Genomic DNA, 12,816 nt, shown 5'->3' with positions numbered 1-12,816 from the left:
CCTGCTCCGCCGCCTTCAGGGATCTGTGAACTTGCACACCAAGATCCCTCTGACCCTCTGTCTTGCCTAGGGTCCTCCCATTCATTGTGTATTCCCTTGCCTTGTTAGTCCCTCCAAAGTGCATCACCTCGCACTTTTCCGGGTTAAATTCCATTTGTCACTGTTCCGCCCATCTGACCAACCCATCTATATCGTCCTGCAGACTGAGGCTATCCTCCTCGCTATTTACCACCCTACCAATTTTTGTATCATCAGCGAACTTACTGATCATACCTTTTACATTCATATCCAAGTCATTAATGTAGACCACAAACAGCAAGGGCCCCAGCACAGATCCCTGTGGTACCCCACTGGCCACAGGCTTCCAGTCACAAAAACAACCTTCGACCATCACCCTCTGCCTTCTGCCACTAAGCCAGTTTTGTATCCAAAGTGCCAAGGCACCCTGGACTCCATGGGCTTGTACCTTCTTGACCAGTCTCCTGTGCGGGACTTTATCGAAGGCCTTACTGAAATCCATGTATACCACATCCACTGCGTTACCCTCATCCACACGCCTAGTCACCCCCTCAAAAAATTCAGGCAAAACTTTGTCACCCCAGACAAAGTTTTGCCTGCCACACTGTTGTCTCCATGCTCAAAATTGTTACATCATACCCTAAACTCTGCTGTCCAAACACATTTACCTACTTTGCGGACCCCCTCACACTCATACCGTCAGGATGGGGAGGGGGAGTTTCCATGGCTGCATTCATCACTCCATTGGAGGACGAGCAACATCACCAGCATCCCCAGGCACACCATCCACCTCTGCCATGTGGAGCTACACAACACAGTGCTGCGCAATAGGCACCTGCACAAAGTAGTCGTGCAACTACACATACACCCACTGTAGGGTGACCCAATGGGTGGCATCAAGTGTGGGTGTTCATGGAGAACCTCATGAAAGGGCCTTATTGCACATGCCAGTCAAGAATGGCCAAGACGTGGCAGTAGTGGTGACAATATAATATGTAATGTGAGTTGATCAGAAATCAAATATAAGTAAAAACCATGACATCCCTCAAACACCCTTGCGCATCCCCTTCATGTTCATGACACGTTTGCCTTACGCTTCCTACTACACATACGTGATGCATGCCCTGTGGCTGCAGCACAGGTAGTGGCAGGTTGGGTGAGGCTGACCGTGAAAGAGATGCATGAGACAGTATGAGACAGAGTCATGAGATTGTATGAGGATTGGGTTGAGTGGTCGTGGTGGGATGAGTACTGGGGAGATGAGGAAGTGCAGGTAAGATGAGGATGAGGGTTCAGTGGGTGTGAGGAGTGATGTGATAGAGTAGTGTTGACATTGCAGAAGGAGATGTGGGGTGGGGGCGGTGATGTGGCAGACGGAGTTTAGGGGAATGAGTAAGACTTCGGCTGACCTGGTTAGGTCATTGCAGAGCCTCCTGCACTGTATGCAGGTGTGTGATATGTTGGTGGTGCTGTTGACCGCCTCTGCCACCTTGAGCCAGGCCTTCGTGGTGGCAGAGGCAGGCCACTTCCTCCTGTCCGCCAGGTGGAAGATCTCCCTTCTCTTCCTCCTCCTCACCCCATCCAGTAAGACCTGGAGTGAGGCATCATTAAACCTGGGAGCAGCCTTCCGCCTGGGCTGCTCCAGGCTGTAATTTTGCCTATTTTCTGCAGCATCAGTCAGTGAAGGACTGCCCCTTTAAATAGGGCTCCTCCAGCTGACAGCCTATGAAGCGAGTGCACAGTCCGCCTGCTGCGCAGCTTTCCAGCGTGAAACCCGGAAGCCAAGGTAAGTGGCTTCAATTTACTTGCGATCGCTTGCCAAACGGGCCCAGTCGACCCCGCCTCCCTTCTAATATCGAGCCCATAGTTTGCTCGGCAAGGAAGGTAGAAGGTATAATAGGAAGGTTAAAGGACAATGTTTGAGAATCAGAAACAGGTAGAGACGGGTGAAATATAACAATGGAAGTGGCAATTCAAAAATACATTGCAAAGGAGTTACCAAGGAAAGTAACAAAACAGATTGAAATATGACTACATACCATCAGAAAACAAAACAAAAGTGATGAGAAGGCAAAACAAGGGTTACAAATAGAAGTATCTGATCTAAAGTGGGAATTGGAAGAGGTAAAGGAACAATTGGGAAAGACACTTGATAATTGGAAACAAGAGTCAGAAGAGTGAAAAACATATCCATACTTTAGAGGGCCATGTAGAATACTTTCAAACTCAAGCAGTAGTTAAAGGAAATGATTTGATCCGAAGTCAGGCAACTCAAAATGAGTTATTAGAGCGATTAAGAAAAGTAGAGCTGCAGCGGGATGATCTAAAAGCAGCCAAGCGAATACAGATGAGTGCCAACAAAGAAAGCTGTAGCGGGCCAGAAATATCTCATTCCCATTGTAAGCGTAGGATAGCTGAATTAGGAAAAGCCCTGTAAGTATGTACCATGCAAGTTCCCACATGGGAAAATGAGAGTCCTAAAAAAGGGGCCCAGAATAAACATCTACACTGATAAGGAATGTTACAACTGTGGTAAAAAGGGACATTTTGCCAGAGACTGTGATGCACCTCCGCAAGGTGGCAGGAATTGGGGGAGGAGAGGAACTAGTCAGGTTCTATCCCAGTTTGGCAGACATGAAAAACTGTATCAAGTATAAATTAATTTGATGAAACAGAGAAGGAGAAAGGGGAAGATCCTGTCCCTTTTCTACTGTTTTACAAGCTATAGAATGTTCTCTTTTGTCTACTGTTTCTCTTTAAAATCCTGCGTTGCTGTTCTGCCTCTTTAAAATGCCTGTCCTCATTGTAAGTGCTTTCTTTTCGCTGTTGTGGGCTATGGCCCATTTTAATGCTTCTTATGTGTTTTCCTCTTTTGTGTAATGTAACAAAGATTTTGTTTAGCTGTGAAAGCAGTTACTTCCAATATTTTTACAGTTTTTTGGAAAGGCGCACCTGAAGAAGAACGAAATGAAAGACGATATAATTTAAGCACATGCTATATTGATAACTTTATCTGTTCTGTCTTGTGTTTAATTCTGATATTGCTGAATTAAAATTGGAGTTATCGAGGTTAACTAACCTATTAAATTGTGGAAACCACACTTTTACTGTGGCCAAGTAAAATTCTCGTTCTTATAAAAAAAATGTGAGCGTCTCAAATTCTGGACATGAGACTTTAACATAAAAATTGGCATTTTGAATTTCTTAAATGCTGAAGTAAATGTCAAGTGACTTGAAGTTTAAGTTGTGTTGAGTATTGGTGAGCATGAATTGATGTGTTAGAATATTAGGACTTCTTAAAGTAACTTCTATTTGTTTAATCATGTTTTACTGAAAAATGATAGCTGCTAGCAAACTGACCCTTTCATCTTGTGATTGATGGTGGTCATAACAAAGTGACCGTGGAGGGAAGAACAGAATGGTTAAAAGATCTTTGCTATCTCTGACAACAATCAAGAGGAGGGGTTAGATTGTACTGCAGAATTGTTTCATGGGATGTTTAAACTTAATACAAGGAAATACGATTGATTTCTGCTGCTTTAACAGATTTTCAATGACTAAGGATGGATAAAATTGGTAAATCTGTTGTGCTTTCATGGCTCCTGTTTTGAAAATTGGAAGTTAGAGAAGCTGAAATTTATTATCCAGAGTTTAATTGTGTTAGGATCTTTATGCAAGTTTTCACTGTTATAAAAGCACAAAGGCTTTTTGGAAAAAGATCAATTTGAACTTGTTTAAAGCACTTTTCAGTTTTAAAGGGATTACAGCTAAAAAAAATACTGCTATTGTGACTGATTCCTCACCCACCCCCTGAGCTTCCAGCAGGTTAATCTGCTGACTCTCAAGCAGTTTTATTGTCCCTTGGTGAGTTCCAAGAGAGAGAGAGAAACTTTGGGAGATAGACAGAAAAGCTAGTCTCTCCCATGTTCCTCTGGACATTTTTCAGTTTAAAGGGATTATTCTTTAAAATAGATCATTTAGTGCTATTGTCGTAGTGCTTTAGATAAGCGTATAAGATTTTTAAGTTTCTTAATTTAAGTGGATGTTTCCCCACATGATGTAAGGAAATATTGGGCATTATTTTTGTGCTCCCTTTGCTGACTATTCCTCCTGGAGTGAGGTAATTAGATTCATTCACAGAAATGTGAGTGGAATCCTTTCTCAGCCCAAGATAAAGGGTGACAGAAGAAATTTAATGAATTGTTTGTTATTTTTAACCCCCTTGGGCTCTCAAGAGGAGCCACAACGGATTTCCTATTTTTCTTTCACACAGGGAACTATGGTTTCCGGGACTGCGAAAGTAATGGTGCGAAAGCAATCCAGTGGCATCAGGAACTGAAGACCTTATCTACAGACATCGGCAGATATCAAATGTCACAGCATGGTGACATTTGGACCAAAACCTTGCCTCTCAAAGGCTCAGTTTTAACCAATTCAGGGCTATGTGTTATTTTTCAAGACAGAGTGCTTGAGGAGGGGGAGATATAGGAATAATTAAAGTAATTTCAAGCACTTCTGTCTTTTCTGTAAAACCACTAAGCCTGGTTATAATTAGTTTATGAAATTGAAATTAGTAAGAATTATAATTGATTTGAGTTGCTGTTCAAGCACTCGAAGGGCAAATGTACTTAAAATTTAAGGGCATGATCAAATTAATTTAAAACAAAAGGAATCTAGTCCAAGTGGTTCCTGACCAGTTTTATATATCAGAGGGAGTATTTTGGGGAAATAAAATTGTGCATTGCCAAGTCCTGTCAGTCCAATAATACTGCTATCTGGAAATGAGATGATTTTGAAGTGATAAAATGGACTCAAATATTTTGGGAATAAATGTGGTCCAAGAAGAGTTTAGAAAATATAAACAAAAATGTGTTCATATAACTTGGACCAGGTTGCAAATGTTTAATCTATGTTTTAAGGGTTAATGAAAATATTGTATTGGAACGTAAAATTCCTCTAGGGATCATGCAGGGGGAGGTGAAATGGTTAACGTGGCCCAGGAGAGTGAGAACTTTTAACAAGGGCACTGACACACACTCCATAGAGAAACCAACTGATTAATGAAATAATCAGGATAGAGTTAAGCACATTGGTACCTATCACGGGGATTGGAATTAAAATAAAGAGGGACATAGAAATTTGGATTTCCAAATTCAGGGTTGGGTTCCCTTGAGTTAACAATTAAATTGGGATTATGAAATTATATAATGTAAGATAGTCATTATTCGGACTCGGCAAGGGGTTCGTAATGATGTCCGTAATGAGTTGGCACCGGTGTTGATATCTCTATCAGAGATAGCCTTTCTATCATATGATATCAGGCCCACAGTAAATTACATAGTGCAATGCTGCAAATGATAGAACATAACTTTCACCAACGAAATGCAGGTCGTGATTTAGACCAAGCATGGCCCCCACAACCTCATAAACCAGGCCATAAAATATATAAAAGGGGTGTAGCTGAGCGAATAGGTATCAGGATAAGGATAGTGTTAGATTAAAAGAGGCTTACAATGTTCATAGAATCATAGAAATTTACGGCACAGACGGAGGCCATTCGGCCCATCGTGTCCGTGCCAGTCGAAAAAGAACAATCCAGCTTAATCTCACTTTCCAGCACTTGGTCCGTAGCCCTGTAGGTTATGGCACTTCAAGTGCACATCAAAAGTACTTTTTAAATGAGTTGAGAGTTTCTGCCTCTACCACCCTTTCAGGCAGTGAGTTCCAGACCCCCACCACCCTTCAGGTGAAAAAATTTCTCCTCAGCTCCCCTCTAATCCTTCTACCATTTACTTTAAATCTATGCCCATGGTCACTGACTCCTCTGCTAAGGGAAATCGGTCCTCCCTATCCACTCTATCTAGTCCTGTCATAATTTTATATACCTCAATTAAATCTCCCCTCAGCCTCCTTTGTTCCAAAGAAAACAACCGCAGTCAATCCAATCTTTTCTCATAGCTAAAATTCTCCAGCCCTGGCAACATCCTCGTAAATCTGCTCTGTACGCTTTCTAGTGCAATCACATCTTTCCTGTAATGTGGTGACCTGAACTCTACACAATTCTCAAGCTGTGGCCTAACCTTATACACTTCTAGCATAACCTCCCTGCTCTTATATTCTATGCCTCAGCTAATGAAGGAAAGCATCCCATATGCCTTTTTAACCACCTTATCTACCTGTCCTGCTACCTTCAGGGATCTGTGGACATGCACTCCAAGGTCCCTTTGTTCCTCTACACCTCTCAGTATCCTTCCATTTATTCTGTACTCCTTTGCCTTGTTTGCCCTCCCCAAATGCATTACCTCACACTTCTCTGGATTGAATTCCATTTGTCACTTTTCTGCCCACCTGACCAGTCCATTGCTATCTTTCTGCAGTCTACAGCTTTCCTCCTCGTTATCAACCACACAGCCAATTTTTGTATCATCTGCAAACTTCTTGATCAAGCCGCCCACATTCAAGTCCAAATCATTAATAAACCACAAAAAGCAAGGGACCTAGTTCTGAGCTTGCGGGACCCCACTGGAAACAGCTTTTCAGTCACAAAAACACCCATTAACCATTATCCTTTGCTTCCTGCCACTGAGCCAATTTTGGATCCAATTAGCCACTTTCCCTTGGATCCCATGGGTTTTACTTTTTTGACCAGTCTACCATGTGGGACCTTGTCAAAAACCTTGCTAAAATCCATGTACACTACATCAAACGCGTTACCCTCATCGACCCTCCTTGTCACCTGCTCAAAAAATTCAATCAAGTTAGTCAGACACGACCTTCCCTTAACAAATCCATGCTGACTGTCCTTGATCAACCGGTGCCTTTCTAAATGATGATTTATACTGTTCCTCAGAATCGATTCCAATAATTTGCCCACCTCCGTGGTTAGACTGACTGGCCTATAATTACTCAATCTATCTCTTTCTCCCTTTTTAAACAACTGTACAGTTCTCCAATCCTCCGGCACCACACCTGTAGCCATGGAGGATTGGAAAATGATGGTCAGAGCATCTGCTATTTCCTCCTGTTGCCAAAAAGAGTAGTATGCCTGAGGATTGGGAGGGTTTTAGAAATTGGCAAAGGATTACCAAAAAATTGATAAAGATGATGAAAATTGAATATGATAGTAAACTAGCAAGAAATATAAAAACAGATTGTAAGAGCTTCTACAAGTACATAAAAAGGAAAAGATTAGCAAATGTAAACATGGGTCCCTTAGAGGCAGAGACAGGAGAAATTATAATAGGGAATAAGGAAATGGCAGAGACATTAAACAAATATTTTGTATCTGTTTTCACAGTAGAAGACACAAAAAAATATTGGAAATAGTGGGGAAACAAGGGTCTAATGAGAGTGAGGAACTTAAAGTAATTAATATTAGTAAAGAAAAAATACTGGAGAAATTAATGGGACTAAAAGCCAGCAAATCCCCTGGCCTACATCCTAGGGTTTTAAAAAGAGAGGTGGCTGCAGAGATAGTGGATGCATTGGTTTTGATCTTCCAGAATTCCCGAGATTCTAGAATGGTCCCCGTGGGTTGGAAGGTAGCAAATGTAACCCCGCTATTCAAGAGAGAGAGAAAACAGGGAACTATAGGCCAGTTAGCCTGACATTGGTAATAGGGAAAATGCTAGAATCTATTATCAAGGACGTAATAACAGGGCACTTAGAAAATCATAATATGATCAGGCAGAGTCAACATGATTTAATTAAAGGGAAATTGTGTTTGACAAATATATTAGAGTGTTTTGAGGGTGTAACTAGCAGTGTCGATAAGACGGAACCAGTAGATATAGTATATTTGGATTTTCAAAAGGTGTCACAAAAGAGGTTGTTACGGAAGATTAGGGCTTATGGGATTGGGGGTAATATATTAGCATGGATTGAGGATTGGTTAATAGACAGAAAACAGAGAGTAGGAATTGTTGGGTTGGCAGGTTGTAACTAGTGGGGTGCCGCAAGGATTGGTGCTTGGGCCTCAGCTGTTTACAATATATATCAATGACTTAGATGAGGGGACCAAGTGTAATGTATCCAAGTTTGCTGACGATACAAAGCTAGGTGGGAAAATAAGCTGTGAGGGGGACGCAAAGAGGCTGCAAAGGGATATAGACAGGTTAAGTAAGTGGGTGAGAAGGTGGCAGATGGAGTATAATGTGGAGAAATGTGAAAATATCCACTTTGGTAGGAAGAATAGAAAAGCAGAATATTTTTTAAAAGGTGAGAGACTAAGCAATGTTTGTATTCAGAGGGATTTGGGTGTCCTTGTACACGAATCAAAAGTTAACATGCAGGTACAACAAGCAATTAGGAAGGCAAATGGTATGTTAGCCTTTATTGCAAGGGGGTTGGAGTTTAAGATTAAGGAGGTCTTGCTGCAATTATATAAAGCTCTGGTGAGACCTCACCTGGAGTACTGTGTACAGTTTTGGTCTCCTTACCTAAGGAAGGATATACTTGCCTCAGAGGGGGTGCAACGAAGGTTCACTAGATTGATTCTGGGGATGAGAGGGTTGTCCTATGGGGAGAGATTGAGTGGAATGGGCCCATATTCTCTGGACTTTAGAAGAATGAGAGGTGATCTCATTGAAACATATAAAGTTCCTAGAGGGCTTGAGAGGGTAGATGCTGAGAGGTTGTTTCCCCTGGCTGGAGAGTCTAGAACTAGGGACATAGTCTCAATATAAGGGCTCGACCATTTAGGACTGAGATGAGGAAAAATTTCTTCACTCAGAGGGTCGTGACTCTTTGGGATTCTCTACCCAAGAGGGCTGTGGATGCTTGGTCATTGAGTATATTGAAGACTGAGATTGATAGGTTTTTGGTCACTAAGGAAATCAAGGGATATGGGAATAGGGCGGGAAAGTGGAGTTGAGGTCGAAGATCAGCCATGATCTTATTGAATGGTGTAGCAGGCTCCAGGGGCTGTATGGCCTACTCTTGCTCCTATTTCTTATGTTCTTATGTTAGTGTTATGGAGAGAGGAGAAAATTAAGCTTCCTCTTTTCAGCTATTTTCTCCTCTTCTCTAGTCTCAGGACTCTGCCAACGATGCTGAGAACCAACCACTGGGTAGTGTATGAAAGCACTCCAGGGATAAATCTCCTGTTTGCCCTCCATCCCTGCAGCGGAAGGTCTATGCCTTTGCTCTACATCTCCACAAGTTAACGCAGTTAAAGTCCCAATAATAATTTTAAAATGACCTGATATTCAATTTCTTCTGTTTCCATTCACAAGTACCAAACAACCTCGATTCTTTATATATTTTACACTTCTTAGAAACACATTTGCTATTCATTACATAATACAGTACATTCTCTTCAACTTATGTTTATTCACACCACTAATTATGAGCCTCCTGTCTTTCATGCTGTGCTACAAAGCATTCTGACTGCAATGGTTCAATTGGCAGCTCAAAATGTAGTACTCTAGAGCTATACAAGAAAAATAATCTTCATACTACAAAAATATCCACAATATATTTGCAAGGATTCCAACTTACTCCTCACCGAAAAAAAATCTGCTGTGAATTCTGAGTGATGGGTCATGATTTTCCAGCCCTGCTCCATTATCTTTCTGGTAGAACTGTGGCAGATCGGGCTAGAAATATGCTCAGGATGCAGCCTGCTGTAGCACAGTTTCCCATCCATTCTGGTGGGTCAGCCCAGCAGCCTAAATGTGCCCACACAAGTACAAGTGGGCGCATGCAAATGAAAGTAATATGAAGGAAACACAGCCTTTGCTGTGTTTCCGCCATTTGCCCCGATTGAACGTTGGATGCCAGAGCCATCTGTTAGGCCCTGGCACCCGACATTCAAATGTCAGCAAAGTGGACCTTGGAGTTTTTCCCACAGAGGGGTCTGCGCAGTCATTTGCAGAGCACAGGCCCCAAGAACAGAGACAAAAATTTAGGCCAAAAAATGTCTGATTTTTTTTTATAAGCAGTTGGAGATCGTCTCTTCCTCGCTTTGTGGTAGGGTCCAGAGGCCCACTGCAGTAACTTCTCAGCCCCACTTCAGTACACTTGCACGATGGAGGCTAAAGAGCCCCACCCATGGGACAGAAATTACCCCAGGGTTGGAAATACAGGTGGGTAAGGGAGCGCAACTCCAGGGCAGATAGAAAGCTTAAGCCACAAACTCTATAAATGTTTACCATTTTTAAATGTATTGTAAAATGTCAGCGTATTGAAAATAAATAGAAAAGGACAAATTTTGGCCTTGAAATTACACTGTGTGATATTAGCAGATGGATCGCCCACAACTTTTTCACAGGAAACTTCTTTATACACTATTTTAACAGATGCATTAATCCACTTAAATTAAATGTGATAATACCATTGCTAAATAGCAGGCAAAGAAACTTCATACACTCCTGCTGATATCACAGAATGGAATTGTGAAGTCCTTACAGGCTCTTTCTGTGCACTTGGGGTCCAGAATACTTCTTTGGATAATATGCAAAGAAAATTAAGAAACATGTCGAAACTATTTGGAAATATTAAAAAATTGTAGAATTCTAGGTAACCTAATATTTAATTGTGTGGCGAATATTTCAATTTCTCATATGCCCCTGCACCCCTGCAATGTCTTGTAGTGTCCATTTGTAGCAGAGTTCTGTATCTGAGTCAGTGGGGGTAATTTTCACCTTCACCCCCTGGGTAGTAATCTGATGGAGCAGATCACCCATTATAGAACCCGCCCAGGATGGAAATCGAAAAGAACAAAATGGTCGACCAGAAATATTCAATCTGTATGAACCAGACAGAGTTGTTGTTCATAAATTAGCTGATAAAGATTCCCTTTCATGGAGAGACAGCATGATTAAAATGTTAATTGATACAGCATTCATCAGACTAATTATGACTTACAGCTGGAGTCATGTGTAAAAACAGTCTGTTGGAAATTCCAGAAACGAAATACAACTATTAAAGGCCATTAAAACAAAAATAAAATACTGCCGATGCTGGAAATCTGAAATAAAAACAGAAAATGCTGGAAACATTCAGCATCAAACAGAGTTAACGGGCAGCATTTTAGCACCCGCTATCGGATGCGTTCCTGGCGGGGGGGGCCCGAAAATCGTGAAATCCCAGAGCGGGACCAGAGCTCGCCTCGAACCCGTGCACTTCCGGGTTCCCCGCTGACGCGCCGGCGTGCGCGCGCAGCCCCCGCTGGTGGGAATCCCGCAGGCAATTAAAGCCAGCGGGTTGCCGCTTGAAAGTATTTATTTGGCTTGTTCAGGTCATTAACTGACCTGATTAAGGGATTATGTGAGGAGGGGTGGGATTTTAGAGCAACCTGACACTGGGGGAAACACTCCCAGTTCAAATGGACCTGTTGCAGCCATCAGCCTGTGGCAGCTGCAAAGGTCCATTTGACAGGTGGTGGGGGGGAGGGGGAGACCCTCGCTCATTGCAGGAGGCCACTCTGTCACTTGAGACAAAGTTTGGCCTCCACCACCCTCCTCCTGACAATCAAAGTCACCAACTTGCACACTTACCCCGGTGTCCAGACACATGTACCTACCTTGCGGACCCCCTCAGATGTACATCTTCCGGATGGGGGCTGCCGTAGCTACAGTCATGACCTCCTCGGAGGGCGAACAGCATCACCAGCCTCACCAGCCTCGCCATCCACCTCTGACACGTGGAGCTCCACAACAGAGTGCTGTGACACATCCACCTGCACAGCAGGAGGGAGGGCTACCGCAGAGAGAGATGCGTCGCAGAGGGCACTACCCTCGCCACAGGGTCCACAGACCAAGACTCAGCTTCCTGGACCTCTTTGAGCAGCAGTGCACACGGAGGCTCAGAGTCACTCGACATGTAGTCGTGGACATCTGCAGCCTCCTTCATGCCAAGCTGCTCCTGGCTGGCCTGAGCACCATCTTCTTACCTGTCGCTGTCAAAGTCACCACTGCCCTCAACAACCTCTCCTCTGCATCCTTCCAGGGTGCAACCGGGGACATCACCGACGTCTCTCAGCCGTCTGCACAAAAGAGCCCTGCAAATACACCTACACCCACTCTGCAGTGACACAATGGGTGGCATCAGTTGTGGGTCTTCATAGTGATCCTCAGGAAAGGGCATTATTGCACAGACCAGACAAGATTCACGAAGACGTGGCAGTAGTGGTGCCAATATAATATGTGATGTGAGAAAGGTCAGAAATTCAATATAAGTAACAACAATGACAAACCCTCAACCACCCTTGTGCATCCCCTTCATGCTCACGACACGTTTGCCTTATGCTGCCTACTGCACATATGTGATGCATGCCCTGTGGCTGCAGCACAGGTAGTGACAGGTTGAGTGAGGCTGGCTGTGAAAGAGATGCATGGGAGGGTGAGTACGAGATAGAGCCATGAAATTGTATGAGGATTGGGTTGAGTGGTAGTGGCGGGATGAGTACTGGCGAGGTGAGTAGGTGCAGGTAAGATGAGGATGAGGTTTGAGTGGGTATGAGGGGTGATGTGACAGAGTAGTGTTGGCAGTGCAGAAGGAGATGTGGGTTGGGGGCGGTGATGTGGCAGATGGAGTGTAGGGGAATGAGTAAGTGTACTCACTTTGGCTGACCTGCTGAGGTCATTGGAGCGCCTCCTGCACTGTATGCAGGTGGGCGATATGTTGGTGGTGCTGGTGACCTCCTCTGCCACCTTGAGCCAGGCCTTCCTGGTGGCAGAGGCAGGCCGCTTCCTCCTGCCCGCCGGGAGGAAGATCTCTGTCCTCCCCCTCCTCCTCACCCCATGTATTGATACCTGGAGTGAGGCATCATTAAACTGGGAGCAGCCTTCCCCCTGG

The sequence above is a fragment of the Heptranchias perlo genome, chromosome 11 (genome assembly GCF_035084215.1).
Source record: "Heptranchias perlo isolate sHepPer1 chromosome 11, sHepPer1.hap1, whole genome shotgun sequence".
In the NCBI taxonomy this organism is placed as follows: domain Eukaryota; kingdom Metazoa; phylum Chordata; class Chondrichthyes; order Hexanchiformes; family Hexanchidae; genus Heptranchias; species Heptranchias perlo.
The sequence above is the reverse complement of the archived record's forward strand: the minus strand, read 5'-3'. Positions refer to the sequence as shown.